General features: G+C 41.1%; 1 protein-coding gene across 5 annotated transcripts in view; it reads right to left on the bottom strand.

The window, feature by feature from the left end:
• The window catches only part of st3gal3a (ST3 beta-galactoside alpha-2,3-sialyltransferase 3a), a 219,199-nt gene that overhangs the window by 68,496 nt on the left and 134,250 nt on the right, over positions 1–16,453 (bottom strand). The gene's annotated exons all lie outside the window — the stretch shown is intronic.

Raw genomic sequence — 16,453 nt, 5'->3', positions numbered from 1 at the left:
CATCTAAACCAGAAGGTGATGTTATGTATGGAAAATTGGGATCATGATGTTGAAGGAAGTGGCGGACTTGGAAATATCGAAATAAGCTAGACCGAGGGAGGCCAAATTTATGCGATAAATCATCAAAGCTCGCAAAAATACAGTTTATATACATATCCTTAAAATTATGAATGCCTTGTCTCTGCCAGAGAGTAAATTCAGAGTCTAACCTAGCTGGGGGGAAAAGGTGATTATTGTGTATGGGACTTAAATGGAGAAGGTTTTTAAACCCAAAGTTCCGTCTAAGTTGAACCCATATTTTGAGGGTGTTTATGACTATAGGATTGTTAGTGTATTGTAAGAGAGAGAGGGGGAGGCTGGAGGTGACCAGGGCTTTAAGAGAGGTGGAGATGCAAGATGCAGCTTCAAAGTGGCACCAGTCTGCGTCAGGAGTATAGAGCCAAAACATGATTTTTTGAACATTTGAGGCCCAATAATAATGACAAAAATTTGGAAGAGCTAAGCCACCTTGGTTTTTAGGTCTCTGTAACAGTTCTAACCGTGTTCTAGGCTTCTTCCCATCCCATATAAATGAAATTAAAGCCTTATCAATAGATTTAAAAAAGGATTTAGGGAGATAGAGTGGGAAACATTGAAACAGGTAAAGAAACCTGGGGAGCACGTTCATTTTTATACAGTTCACTTTCCTTGCTAAGGATAGGTGAAGCAGTTTCCATTTCTTCAGGTCTAATTTGACTTTCTCAAATAGCAGACAGAAGTTTTCTTGGTAAAGATTCTGCATGTCCCTTGTAATATTAATGCCCAAGTATTTAAAGCCATTTTTAGACATTTTGAACGGTAGAGCACAGTCCTGTATTTGAAGAGCCAAGTCATTAACAGGATAACATTCACTTTTACTAAAGTTCAGTTTGTACCCAGAAAAAGCACCAAATCTCCTCAGGGCGTGGATAATATAAGGAGCACATGAAACAGGGTCAGATACATACATTAACAGATCATCCGAGTAAAGAGATACTCTATACTCTCTCCCCCTCCTATGGATCCCAGTAATTGATGGCAATGTTTTGAGTGTAATAGATAAGGGCTCTATGGCCAAGGCGAACAGCAATGGACTGATTGGGCAGCTCTGACGGGTGCCCCTTGACAGCTGGAAATACTGTGAACGTTTACCATTCGTGATTACAGAAGCTTTGGGGGAGGTATATAAAAGTTTAATCCATGAAATAAAATTAGGGCCATATCCGAATTTCCTTAAACATGCAAATAAGTATCCCCATTCTACCCTATCAAATGCTTTCTCTGCGTCCAGCGCGATAACCGTTTCAGGTACCGCGCTGGACAGTGGAGTGGATAACATTTAGGAGCTGACGGATATTTGTAAATGAATGACGGCCTAAAATAAAACCAGTTTGGTCAGCAGATATCACGTCGTGCATTGTGGTTTCAAGGCGCAGGGCAAGGGCCTTGGCCAAGATCTTCACATCACAGTTTAGGAGGGAGATGGGCCGATACGAACCACATTCTGTGCTATCTTTACCTGGCTTAAGCAGGAGGGTAATTGATGCTTCAGTCAATGTCTGTGGGAGTGACCCATGGGACAAAGAGTCATTAAACATATCACGTAAAATTGTTGATAGTTTATTAGAGAACTTTTTAAAAAACTCTATGGGATACCCATCAGGGCCTGGTGCCTTGCCACTCTGCATTGCCTTTATTGCAGTAATGATTTCTATACAATTTAGTGGAAGCTCAGTTTCAGTCCTATGAACTGTTGTTACAGAAGGAGCCTGGAGGTTATTGAAGAAATGTTCCATGTCAGAACAATCATTTGTCATCTCTGATGTATACAGATTTGAATAAAATGAAGTGAATGTTTCTTTAATTTCTTCTGGGTCAATAGTTAGTTCACCATCTTCTTTCCGTATTTGTGGGATTTGTTGAGAGGCTGAGCGGCACTTGAGTTGGTGTGCTAATAAACGTCCAGCTTTGTCGCCATGCTCATAAACATACCCCCGTGATTTTAGTGAAAGACGTTCTGTTTTTTCGGTTGATAGCAAATTATATTGTGTTTGGAGGTCCAGCTTCCTTTTGTAGAGCTCAGGGGAGGGGGAAACAGAATACCGAGCATCCACCATAGATATTGCTTTAATAAGGTCCTCTTGCTTAATTCTTTTCATCTTATTTATTTTAGCTGAATACGATATAATCTCACCTCTGATTACAGCTTTTAGTGTTTCCCAGAGGAGAGAAGGAGAAATGTTTTCTTTTTTGTTGGAGTCTATAAAGTCATCTATTTTTTGGGATATCATTTCACAAAAGCTCTTATCGGCCAGAAGATTTCTGTCAAATTTCCAGGAGGGGCGTTCTAATTGGTAAAGAGGAAATGCAAGATCTAGTAATACAGGGGCATGATCAGACTCTGTTATAGATGAATATTCAACTTTTTTGACAAAGGGGAGAAGGTTCTGGTCAATGAAAAAATAGTCTATTCTACTATATGAGTGATGTACATTAGAAAAAAAGGAGAAAGACTTACTTTGTGGAAATAAAAAACGCCAGGGGTCAACACTTCCTATCTGGTCCATAAAAACCGATAATAACTTGGCTTTTTTAGAAAGGTTTGTAGATTTAGAATTTGAGCGGTCAAGTACTGGATTCATCACACAGTTTAAGTCTCTGCCAAAAATCAATTGTTGCGAATTCAGATCCGGAATTAATGACATAATTTTGCTCATAAACTTATCATCATCCCAATTCGGGGCATAAATATTTACTAGAACTACAGGCTTGTAGTAGAGGAGCCCTGAAGCCATAACGAATCGTCCTTGCGGATCTGAGATAACAGTGGTTACATTAAACTGAATCTTTTTATGAATCAATATGGCTGTTCCACAAGTTTTAGAATTAAGATTGGAATGAAATACATTCCCCACCCATCCTTTTTTAAGTCTGACTTGATCTTTTACCAATAGGTGGGTTTCCTGGAGAAATGCGACATCACATTTTAAGTACTTAAGATGATTAAATATCCTGGCTCTTTTAACAGGCCCATTTAAACCCTTCACATTCCAACTAATGAATCGTATAGCAGCCATCTTTGCATCAATACCATTCACCATGTTTAACTAAAGAAGATAAAATGAGAAGAGAGAAGTAAGTCATAAAAAGATAAAGCAATGCTTGTGTTGGAGTGCACAGTTTGGTTCATTTCTTCTCTTAAGAGGATAAAGGCGAGTATATGTTGTAAAAATATGGTGGTGTCCCTTTCCCTAACCCTGTCCAAAGAAAAAAACAAAACTAAAACTAAGCCTATACTTGTCACTCTCTCTGAGGCAAGCTGCAGGCTAAACACCATTTCAAAAAACTTCCGGTAACACATTTTCTCAATACTCCTGCCCAGGAAGGCTCCCAGTTCCTGTGATAAACTATATTGAAACCTCTTAACATCAAGGTGGAGACAAAAATCAGATGGTTGAGCAGCAAAATAACTGTCAAACAAGTGGGCACATATACAGTACAGACCAAAAGTTTGGACACACCTTCTCATTCAATGAGTTTCCTTTCTTTTCATGACTATTGACATTGTAGATTCACACTGAAGGCATCAAAACTATGAATTAACACATGTGGAAATATGTACTTAACAAAAAAGTGTAAAACAACTGAAAATACGCCTTATATTCTAGTTTCTTCAAAGTAGCCACCTTTTGCTGTGATTACTGCTTTGCACACACTCTGCATTCTCTTGATGAGCTTCAAGAGGTAGTCACCTGAAATGGTTTTCACTTCACAGGTGTGCCCTGTCAGGTTTAATAAGTGGGATTTCTTGCCTTATAAATGGGGTTGGGACCATCAGTTGTGTTGTGCAGAAGTCAGGTGGATACACAGCTGATAGTCCTACTGAATAGACTGTTAGAATTTGTATTATGGCAAGAAAAAAGCAGCTAAGTAAAGAAAAACGAGTGGCCATCATTACTTTAAGAAATGAAGGTCAGTCAGTCCGAAAAATTGGGAAAACTTTGAAAGTGTCCCCAAGTGCAGTCACAAAAACCATCAAGCGCTACAAAGAAACTGGCTCACATGAGGACCGCCCCAGGAAAGGAAGACCAAGAGTCACCTCTGCTGCGGAGGATAAGTTCATCCGAGTCACCAGCCTCAGAAATCGCAGGTTAACAGCAGCTCAGATTAGAGACCAGGTCAATGCCACACAGAGTTCTAGCAGCAGACACATCTCTAGAACAACTGTTAAGAGGAGACTGTGTGAATCAGGCCTTCATGGTAGAATAGCTGCTAGGAAACCACTGCTAAGGACAGGCAACAAGCAGAAGAGACTTGTTTGGGCTAAAGAACACAAGGAATGGACATTAGACCAGTGGAAATCTGTGCTTTGGTCTGATGAGTCCAAATTTGAGATCTTTGGTTCCAACCCCCGTGTCTTTGTGCGACGCAGAAAAGGTGAACGGATGGACTCTACATGCCTGGTTCCCACCGTGAAGCATGGAGGAGGAGGTGTGATGGTGTGGGGGTGCTTTGCTGGTGACACTGTTGGGGATTTATTCAAAATTGAAGGCATACTGAACCAGCATGGCTACCACAGCATCTTGCAGCGGCATGCTATTCCATCCGGTTTGCGTTTAGTTGGACCATCATTTATTTTTCAACAGGACAATGACCCCAAACACACCTCCAGGCTGTGTAAGGGCTATTTGACCAAGAAGGAGAGTGATGGGGTGCTGCGCCAGATGACCTGGCCTCCACAGTCACCGGACCTGAACCCAATCGAGATGGTTCGGGGTGAGCTGGACCGCAGAGTGAAGGCAAAAGGGCCAACAAGTGCTAAGCATCTCTGGGAACTCCTTCAAGACTGTTGGAAGACCATTTCAGGTGACTACCTCTTGAAGCTCATCAAGAGAATGCCAAGAGTGTGCGAAGCAGTAATCAAAGCAAAAGGTGGCTATTTTGAAGAACCTAGAATATAAGACATATTTTCAGTTGTTTCACACTTTTTTGTTAAGTACATAATTCCACATGTGTTAATTCATAGTTTTGATGCCTTCAGTGTGAATCTACAATTTTCATAGTCATGAAAATAAAGAAAACTCTTTGAATGAGAAGGTGTGTCCAAACTTTTGGTCTGTACTGTATATATATATATATATATGAAAATGTATATAACCTCAATATTGAAAGGCAACAAAAGTGGTTATTATAGAGGAAGAATTCTAGATATAAATCAGCATGATATTGATTAGCCGGCAATAACATCACTGAATGTCCATACCTCGGGTCCGCGGACCGCAGGTTGACATCGTATGCCGAAAAGGTGAGTTTATACGTCGTTGAGCTCAGGTGATTGATCATCGCCAGGCTGTACAGTCCAAACCGTGACACACAGTCTTATTCTTTACCGAACCTCCGGTCGAGAAACTTCTGGGCCTCATCAGGCGAGTCGAAGGTGAACACGTCGTCTCCGCACATCACTCGCAGCCGGGCCGGGTAGAGCAGGTGGAATCTGACGTTCTTCTGGTACAGGGCTTGCTTGACGCCGTTAAACGCGGCTCTCTTTTTGGCGAGTGTTGTGCTGACATCCTGATAGACCCTTATAGAGGCACCTTGGTATTTGAGCTCATGATTCTTGGCCCAGCGCAGTGCAGCTTCTTTCTGTTGGAATCTGGAGAAGCAGACCAGGAACATGCGGGGGGATGATCTCTGGCCGGCTCTGGAGGTCGGGGTACGGTGGGCTCTCTCCAGTTCAGGCGGTGTAGAAAAAACATCGGGGCCCATCGCTTCCATCAAAATATCTGACATGAACTTTACTGGATCTTTGCCATCTTCACTGCCTTCGGGAATGTTCAATATACGGAGGTTAGATCTCCGTGAACGGTTCTCGAGGTCGTCGCACCGGTCCAGCAGCGACTGGTTCTGGCTTTGAAGCGTTCTGATGTTGGACTCCGCTGCTGTTAGCCGCTCAAAGTTATCACCTGCTACAGACTCGATGGAGGTAAGACGGCTCTGGAATGAGGTCACTGTTGTCTGTAGTGAGTCCAGTGAAGCTTGTATTGGTCTAATGGCGTCTTGAATCAGGGTGGAAACATCATCCTTGAGTGAGGTTCTCTGTTTAGCGAATTCAGCAGATAGTTGGTCCATAGCCACCACCTCAGCTGCAGGTTTTTTCGGGTGTCACAGGAGCTCCTGCTGTTGTCGAAGGGTTGTTAGCTACAAAGGCTGCTAGCTTACCCGCAGCACGTGTCGCCAGAGTTTGTACATTAGCTGATTTCGCTGGTTTAGACATGCTAATTTCTGAGAAATTGGTTAAACAAACTTCAGCGGTTGAAATTATATCGAAATTCGTGTAGAGAATTCGTTCAAAAGGGAGGGTAATGAAAAGTGAACCGGGAGCCTTCGCGTGTGCGTCCTCTCCCTACATGTCACAACCGGAAGTCCCAGCATCTGAAACAGTTAAAGCAACTTTTTCCTGAGAATAATGTAATTCCTAAACAACATTACATGCTGCATCTCCCTGCTCAAATTCTTTCTCTGGGCCCTTTGATAAGGCATATGTGCATGAGATTTGAGTCAAAGCACTGTTATTTCAAACAGTGGTCATCTAAATTGAACTTCAAAAATGTCTGTAAGTCACTTGTGAACCATAATCAGCTTTTTGAATGTTGTCAAAATGAAATGGGCACTGAGCATCCCATTTTTGTACATGAGAAGGAATTGGGTCCTGTCTCAGAAGTGACAAATATGGAGTACATTACAGCAAAGATGAGAGATTTTTGGGGGATTGATGGCATGCAACATGCAGTCACAGTAAAGTGGCTTGTTCTCAATGGTAACAAGTACATCAGTGAAAGGTCTCTGATAATCACCAATGCAAATGAGACGGTACCTGTCTTTGGACTTATAAAAAACATTTTTGTGGTAGACAGTTCATTGTATTATTTGGAATATCAGCTTTATGAGACTCTGGGTTTGAATAGAGATCTTTTGGCATATGAAGTTGCTGTACCTAATCTTGCCCAGGCAACAGAGCTGATAGATGCTGAAAAGCTAGTTGATCATACATCATATTATCCAGTCAGTTTCAAAAACAGGGTGTATGTTTTGACAAAATATAACCTTGATGATGCCATTGCACTTAAAAATGGAAATTAATAACCACATTGGATCAGGAGTGTGGTGAGTTGATACTGCTGATATCTGTGGTTTGTTATTGCCTATTTTGTAGTGATTGTAGTAATGATTTGTTACTACCTATGATTACTCACTTTGTTACTGTTTTGTAAATAAATGTGTTGATGTGGACACAACACCAGTATTTGGAATAATTAAAATAATGTGAATTAACCCTAAATGTAATTATTAAGCAGTTACTGGGCAGTCTTGAAACAAGTTCTCACAGCTAAAAACAGTCTTAAAGGTAGGGTGGATGATGTTGGAAAAACGGTTCGAGCACACAGCATTTAGAAAAAAAACAATTCAAAAGTCCAAACCCCTTTCCTCAGCCTTCCCCCCCCGAAGCCACGCCTCCAGAGTACCGGAACGCGCGTCGCTTGTTCCCGAGGGTTCACGCGTCAATTTACTAACAATTTACTAACATTGCAATTCGTCCAATTCGTTTTATCCTCAAACTGAATGGATATTTGTTAAAATTAGGGATGTCCCGATCACATTTTATGCCCCAGAGTCAGAGACATTTGAGGAGCAGCAAACAGAGGCTAACACTAGCTAGCTAATCTTCTTCTCTGTATCACAGGGTGCAGGTAATCCGGTGCAGCGGTGATAGAGAAGTGTCGTTTCAACTTGACTCTGTCATGCAGTGGCCTGATTGCTTCTTAAACCATTTTAACTATTTACTGAAATTTGGAAACTGACATTTCAATTGATGGAAATCCGACGTAGCAGTGGAGAACTGTAATCCCTGGCAGTGTTTACAACACTACAATCCATTGAAAATTATGTGATCGGATCCGGGACATCCCTCGTTAAAATTACAACATAATGCCAGAAACCAATGACTACTCTCAAAAATCATAAAGACATAATGTTATCTTACCTATCAAGTAGAAATAGGGCCTATGAGCAGCCCGTGCTATGTGACATGTAGCCAACTAGCCAGTAGCCAAGCCTCTGAGGACGCGCAATTCGTTCGTGCCTGAAGAGGAGTACGCGCAGGGGAGGGAGGGGGGAGGGGGGCAATGGCAGTTGAGGTTGATAGACATATCACCATCCAATTGTCTTGAGCGTGACGTTCAAGACGATTGGATGGAGTTTTTTCAGTCCTGCCCATCCCACAGGGGACTATTTTTTTTGGTGTACGTGTCATATCATTTAATTCATTGATTTCAATCTGTGTGTGAAGGAGATTTTAGGCAATATGGTAAAAAGGGTTAAAAAATGCTCCAGGAAAACATCATCCACCCTACCTTTAAAAGACACAATGTGGCCTCAAACAATGTCTCTGACAGTAATTTAGCTTAATATGCATGTAAAATAACTAACTTTAAGATTTACTAAGTAAGAAAAAAAAGACACATATTCTTAAAACAATATTGATAATCTTACACAATCTGCTCTTGCATAGTATATTACTCTCATAACAAGATCAATAAGATTTAACAGCTAGATATAAGATTGCAAGTCTTGGTTAGATCAGGAGTTTTTGCAGTGTGGGTCAAGGGAGGGTGTGTCCTGTGCCACAAAAGTGCAAGCTATTGATAACTATGTTCCTCCTACAACCAAGAAGGAACTTATGTGTTTTTTGGGGCTCGTTGGGTATTATCGCTGTTTTTGTAGAAATGTTTCTACTGTTGTTGCGCCTCTTACTAACTTGTTGAAGGGTAAAGTTGAGTTTGAGTGGTCTCCTGTGTGTCAGTCTGCATTTGAGAATGTGGAGGCCCTTATTTGTTATGCTCCGGTTTTGGCTGCTCCTCAGTGGGATAGGCCCTTTAAAGTTGAGGTAGATGCCAGCTATGTGGGGGCGGGGGCGGTGTTACTGCAACCAGATGACTTGGGAGTGGATAAGCCTGTCTGTTTTTTTTCGAGGAAGTTCAACAAGCATCAGTTGAATTATTCTGTTATTGAGAAGGAAACACTGGCTTTGGTTTAGGCTTTGCAGCATTTCAGTGTCTATGTTAGCTCTGGACCTGTTGTTGTGTTCACAGACCATAATCCCTTGACGTTCCTTAACTCCCTACAGTGTCCAGACCAGCGGTTGATTCGATGGGCCCTGTTGTTGCAGTCATTTTGTCTTGAGATCCGCCATATCAAGGGGCGCAATAACGTGGTAGCTGATGCGTTGTCGAGGGCTCCCTGTGATTGATGTGTTTGTATTTATGTTGGTCTCTGTTCTGTTTCAGGTGCCGTCTGCTCCCTGGTTTTTTTCCCTTGGTCCCTTGTTCATCTCTGGCTGCCAGGGTTCCGTGTGGGACCCTGTCTCTATGGGGGGCTCTGATAGGCCTGCTGATTTAAACCCCAGCTGTTGGCTAGCTCGCTCTCTCTCATTCCTCCCGGGGACCTCCATCCTGCTGCACGTCGTCTCGTTTTTGTTTGCACCTGACAACATGCACCTCACATAACATAACACTCAAGCACCCTCACACACCTCTGACAACCACTTCCACACGCAAAGGCTTCCATAATGTCAGAAGGATTTGGAATATTCTTTATGACCAAAAGGGGACGCCAGATACTGCCCTGCTGTCACTGGATGCGGAAAAAGTCTTTGACAGAGTTGAATGGTCCTATTTGTTTGAGATTCTGGCACGCTTTGGCTTGGGAGAGAGTTTTTGCAATTGGATAAGACTACTCTATAAGGAACCATATGCATAAATTGTGATGAATAATAACATTTCAAAAACTATGAAAATAAATCGAGGGTGTAGACAGGTGGCTTTATATGCAGATGACATAATTGTTTTTCTCAAAAATACCAATGAATTGATCCCTGCCTTGCTAGACTTGATTAAGGAATTTGGTAATCAATCAATTAATCAATCAATCAATCAAAGCTTTATTGTCATTAAGCTGTACTCACAAAAGTAGTGCAGCAAAAATTAGACTGCGTTTCTCCGGGATCCCATAACATAACACAATAAATACACACAATATTTTACTATAATAATTTAAAACTAAAACTATGACTAATGCTCATGAAGTGCATGCTCCAGATCAGCAGTTCAGCAATCTAACAGCTTGTGGAAGGAAGCTGTTGATTAGTCTATTTGTTTGGCCTTTTAGACTCCGGAACCGTTTTCCTGATGGGAGCAGTTCAAAGAATGTGTGGAGAGGGTGGTAAGATGGTAAGATCTCTGGTTATAAGATTAACAAATCTAAAACATCAATTATGTATTAAACCTAGAAGAAAGGGAAAATCCACCGAAGTAGCTGCACAATTTAAAGTTAACCCTAACCCTTTCACTTATTTAAGTATTCAAATTGTACCATTGCTCAATAATATTATAGAAACTAACTATAGACCAGTTGTGCAAGAGGTTTCAAATTCGTTAGACAGATGGGCAGCTTTACCAATGTCATTAATGGGGAAAATAAATACTCTCAAGATAAATGTACTTCCTAAACTGTTGTATTTGTTTCAAAATTTACCACTGCCACCACCAAGCACTGTATTCTCTCACCTAAAGACACTTTTCATCAGGTTTTTATGGAATAATAGACGCCCCAGGTTGCGCCTGTCACTGTTGTACTTGCCCTATGATAGAGGGGGGCTTAAATGCCCAAACCCACTATGGTACTATTGGGCTGCACAGTTAAGAACGCTGACGTTCTATTACTCAGAGGAGAATGTGCCTCTGTGGAGAGAGATGGAAGGTTATACGCTAAAGCTGCATTTGCCCATTTACCTGTACTCTGCTAATATTAAGAAACTCAGAATGAACACCAAGTAGCCTATGGCTATAGCCATAGGGTTAGTGTGTGGCACCAAGTTAGGAAATACCTTAAAGATGCTGACTCTCTTTCATCATTTAGACCGACACGGGGAAATGATTTCTTCCCTCCAGGAGAAGGAGAGGGGGAATTTAAAATTTGGGCTGAACAGGGTTTACAAAAAATAGGAGATCTTTACAGTCCTGACGATAAACATCTGATGTCATGATGATGAAATTGCTGTCAAATACGACATAGCTTGCAACCAGTTCTTTAAATATTTACAACTGAGAGATTTCATTAGAACACAACAAAACCAGTCACTGTCTATTCCTATCCTGTCGATAGTTGAAGAAATGATGGTGAAGGATTGCCAGGGAAGGGGTTTAATCTCCAAAATATATAATGAACTGGTTGGGGAATCCTCAGAAACGTCAGTAAATAAGCTCAGGGCATGGAGAGAGGACTTACAGGAGAACATCACTACTGAGGAGTGGGAGAGGGCTTGTGCCAAAGCACAATCACAAACAGTGAACACACGCCTTAAACTTCTGCAGTACAACTGGTTAATGTGTACATAAATGACTCCAGGTAAACTCAATAAATTCAACAGTGCTACACCAGATGAATGCATTAAATGTGAAAAGGAAAAGGGCACAATCTTTCACTGTTTGTGGCAATGTTCTCAAATAAAGAAATTCTGGGAAGAAGTGAAGCAGTGCATTGCAGACATTATAGCCATAAAAATACCTTTAGAACCTAAACTTTTATTATTAGGTATCTACCCAGCTGACTGCAATATAAGAAGGAAACATCGACTATTTCTAGAAATTGGCCTGTTGTTGGCCAAAAGAATTATTGCAGTAACTTGGAAGGAGGTGGATAGGCCAAGGATAGGTAAATGGATTTTAGAATTAACAACTACTCTGCCCTTGGAAAAGATCACATATGCAATAGGGGTGCAACAACTAGTTGACTAGTCGACAAGTAGTGGACGGCAAAATTAGTCAATGACTAATTTAGTAGTCGACTAGTCATTAGTGATGTCATCGTGTGTGTATCACACGGCATGCAATGCCACGCTAAACAATGTTTCACCATAGCCAATTGAACTAGCTCAGAGTGAGACATCTCACTTTTCCCAATGCAAAATAAAAGGTCCAAAGTTTGGGAACATTTCATCCCGGACACAACAAAGAAAACGGTCACATGCAAAATTTGTAAGATGAAACTCGCGCACCATGGGGCCACCACAGCAATACATGAGCATTTGAAGAGGAAACACATTTTAGAAGACTTAAACGCACCTCGGTAAGATAGTTAGCTCCCATGCTAGTAGCTAGCCGTTTATTGTATGTGCAGACGGAGTTGTCCTGGCGTTAAGCCAAGGCAACAATAGTCAATAATAAAATGCAGCGTAAAGAAGAGTACAGGAGTCAATGCTAAACGTGATGGTCAAAGACGTGAGGCCACTTTCCATGGTTGACCATCCAGAACCCATTTAACCCACTTGATGGAAAAGAAATATGAGACAACCTTTACAAATGTAAGTGATTCCTCTCTCTCTGTCTCTCTCTCTCTCTCTCTCTCTCACACACACATACACGCACACGCGCACACACACACACACACACACACACACACACAGATATTTGTTGCAATAGAATGTAAAGATTGACATAAGATAGATTCAATATTGATTAAATTATAAAACAGCCACAACAATGTAAATAAACCAGACCTGCAAACTCCTGAGAGTGAAAAAGGTGACAAGGTCCGAAACCAAACCAAGGTAGGGGTGTCTGGGAGAAAAATTTAGTGATTTTTATATGCACATTACGCTTTTTGGAGCATTTTGACACTAGAATTTCTGTGTGCAAGTAGATACATGGCTCTTGCTAGGCACATAGTATATCCATCCATCCCAATTACAATCCCAGACATATCCCAGATTCCCAGTTAAAGAGAGAGCAAAAAAAATCACAGGATAAGTTAGCCCATCTCTGTCTTGTTAAGGCAGCTCAGTCCAACCGGTAGTGCTGAGCGATTAGGGTTTTTTGAGTTCGGTTCGGTTTTGATTCGGTTTTTGAAAATAATCACGGTTTTCAGTTTCGATTTCGGTTATTTCATTCATTTTTTACAGTGTCAGGAAATAATGACAACAATAGACATTCTTACTTTCAGATGTTCTAATATAAAGTGCATTATAAACAAGATATATTATTATTATTATTATTATTAGTTATTATTATTATTATTACTGTTATTATTATCATTATTAAATCACTTGCATAACATCACAGTGTTTTCCACAGGATTTTGTGAGACTATGGTGGGACCTCGGACCCTCTAGGGGGGTCCGGGTGCATGCTCCACTGGAATAAAATGTTTCTATATTTTAAAGTTAATTGCATCAATCTGGTGCACTTTGAGAGCAAAATTAAGAGGCTAGATCTATGAATAACTTTTTGCTCTTGTAAACAACTATTTTCTGACATTGTTTTGTGTTCACTGTAGTAGTAGTAGTAGGACTACTAGTCACAGGAGGCTTAGCTCCCACAATGCAGTGCGTGTAATATGCTCTACCTGGATCACAGCTAAACAGAGATACGGCTCGAAGCAACACATCAGTGTCCCTTGTTATTATTATACATGGTGTCAGAAGTGGTGACATCGGCGTCCCCTGTTATTATACATTCACTACTTAATTCTGCTGAAAACAGGATGAGCTGAAATGATTAACCGATTAGTCAACTGACAGAAAATCAATCAGCAACTATTTTGATAACCAAATAAGGAAAAATGCCAAAATGTATTTGTTGTAGCTTCTCAAATCGGATGTTTTTAAGCTTTTTTGTGTCATACGTGATAGTAAACTGAATATATTTGGATTTTGGACTGTTGATCAGACAAAATATGACATTTGAAGATATCACCATGTGCTCTAAGAAATAATAACCAACTATAATAACTATTTTCTGACATTGTGTTGTGTTTATTACTTGTTTCTGCTTGTTTCACATCAGGTTTAATGTTTTGTGCCACTGTGCTCAGAGATATCAGCTGGGCTAAGATTTAAAAAAGGACTGTTTCATTTAATTTTACATTCCCTGAGACTTTCAGCACCGCAGTCTGGTTCAAAATGAGTCCAGCCGACTTCACTGCACTCAGCACCGGATCACAGAAACAGAAATGAGTCGTTTGTTTCCGCTGGTTTTGCTCTAGACATTAAGGCTTTAAGTCCTGCTGTTGTCCTGCGTTGCAAACCGATGCTTGAAAACAGACAATATTGAACGGTGTTGTAGTTTTCCACAGATTGAATGAAATACAGCAGCACTCAGGACTTGTTGCTCTATCTTTCAGTGATTTCTCTCCTTATCGGTGAAATATGACAAACTGAAGTCGCAGCTCCGGTTAACGTGGACGCCTATAGGGAGTAACGTTACAGGGAGTAACGTTAGCGGCTAGTGGCTAAAGCTAAGCTAACATTTACCGTATTTAACGAGCATGCAGCTGCAGCGGCTCTGGTGTTGACAGTGGAGTGAAAACACACCTGAATCATTTCACACTAACTCACCTGCAGACGAACGTGACAAATCCGCCGCATCACGCCTGCACCTGAAACGTTACAGTACCCGCTGACCAGAGATACTTTGCTGAATCAACGGTGCAAAACACAACTTTATGTTATTGTGAGCAGCATAAAAATATTTTCGGTTCGTTATGAGACTATGGTGGGGCGAATTAGAAAAAAACGTAAACCTTGTAAAACAGTAACTGAGCCGAGCAAACCAATAAATAACGTTAGCTCAGTTGTTTCTGTTCCAAAAAGCTTAACTCGATTTTAGCAATGGTTTCCAAACTTCTTCTTCTTCTTCTTCTTCTTCCTCTGTTGTAGGCTAATGTCTGTTGGCTGGTTTCCAAATTTTTCATGGTTGAAGGTCGAAGTCGTCAGAGCTGGGATTTCCAAAAAAGTACAAAATACGTATTGTCCAATAAGGTTTATTCCAGCCTGAACAACATCAAACGCAGTCACTCACGATTGTAGCCAAAAGGTGACTAGTTTGCAGGTAGACGTGATAAAAGTATTGTGTGTTTATTAAACACACAATACTAGAAATGTATTTTTTTATCACGGCAAATCATGAATAACTAATATCAAGAATTCTGATAAATAAGTAATTTAATTCTGATTAAATCATAAAATGACCACAATAATGTAAATAAACACTAAAACATGTTAAAACAGGCTTGTTAAATGTTTACCATATACACTGTGTGGGTTTTTATGCTACTAATTGGTAACTAAAATTACCTCTGATGTCTTCAAAGTAAAGGAAATCATAAAAGAGATCAACAGCCACCTCACACTGACAGCTGATATGTGGACCAGCCATGCCACAGACGCATTTCTAGGAGTGTCTTGCCATTTCATCACCGAAGATTGGCAAATGAAGACTTTAAACCTGGCCACCATGCCTCTGGAGGAGAGACATACTGCTTCAAACATCAAGGCATGGATAGAGGAGGTTATACAAAAATTTGACATCATGCCTTCCAAAATAAAAGCAGTAGTGCATGTCAGTGGGTCCAATATTGTGGCAGCAATGCAAATGCTGGAAGAAGAACATGGTTGGGTCTCTGTCCGCTGTGCTGGGCACACTCTTCAGCTCATAGTTAACAATGCTCTTAAAGAGCCCAGCATCAGTAGAGCTGTAGGTGCTGCAAGAAGCTTAGACGAACACTTCAAGAGGAGTGAACTGACCAATACAAAACTGAAGTTAAAATAGCAGCAGATGAACAAGCTGCTCAGCACAAGCTGATCCAGGATGTCAGTACAAGATGGAACAGTACATACTACATGGTAGAAAGACTCCTGGAACAGCGCCGACCAGTCACTGCAACCCTGTCTGATCCAGAGGTAACTCCCAGGGGCAAACACTACTTTGATTTGAAGCCAGATCAGTGGGTGCTGCTTGAAGAGCTGGTGCAAGGGTTGCAGCCTTTTGAATGTGCTACAGTTTTCCTCAGTGGACAAGAGTATGCAACTGCTTCATGTCTTCCTCAGCTGGTCAAAGGGCTGTAAAGGTCTATACAGCCTAACCCTAACCCTAACCCTAACTCATTTTGAGACAATCTCAGGAAAAACCTTTCTGGCCAGTGCAAAAAAAGGGATAACAGAGAGATGGGGGAGTCTGACGCCCCACTTGTTCTTGCAGCTGCCATGGACCCAAGGTTCAGAAAGCCTAAATGTATATCAGCTAAAGATGGCACAATGGTAAAAGGTATGACTGAAGCCCTTGCTATCAAAGAAGCCAAGGGGATTGAGATACATGACTGTGACTCCACATAACAGCAGAGGAAGGTCAATGTTCCAGCGGAAAAATCAGCACTTGATAGCCTTCTTCTCTCTGACTCAGACAGTTTGAGTGAGGAGGACATAAACACCCAGGAGGACCAAAAAATCCAAATGATCACAAATGAAGTTCAGGTATACTTTGCAGAGCCAACAACACCCAAAACAGGAGACCCTCTCAGATGGTGGAAAGAAAATGAGGGTCGT

Source organism: Pagrus pagrus (assembly GCF_965226575.1).
Source record: "Pagrus pagrus genome assembly, chromosome: 6".
Lineage (NCBI taxonomy): Eukaryota > Metazoa > Chordata > Actinopteri > Spariformes > Sparidae > Pagrus > Pagrus pagrus.
This window is presented reverse-complemented; position numbering and strand designations above follow the sequence as displayed.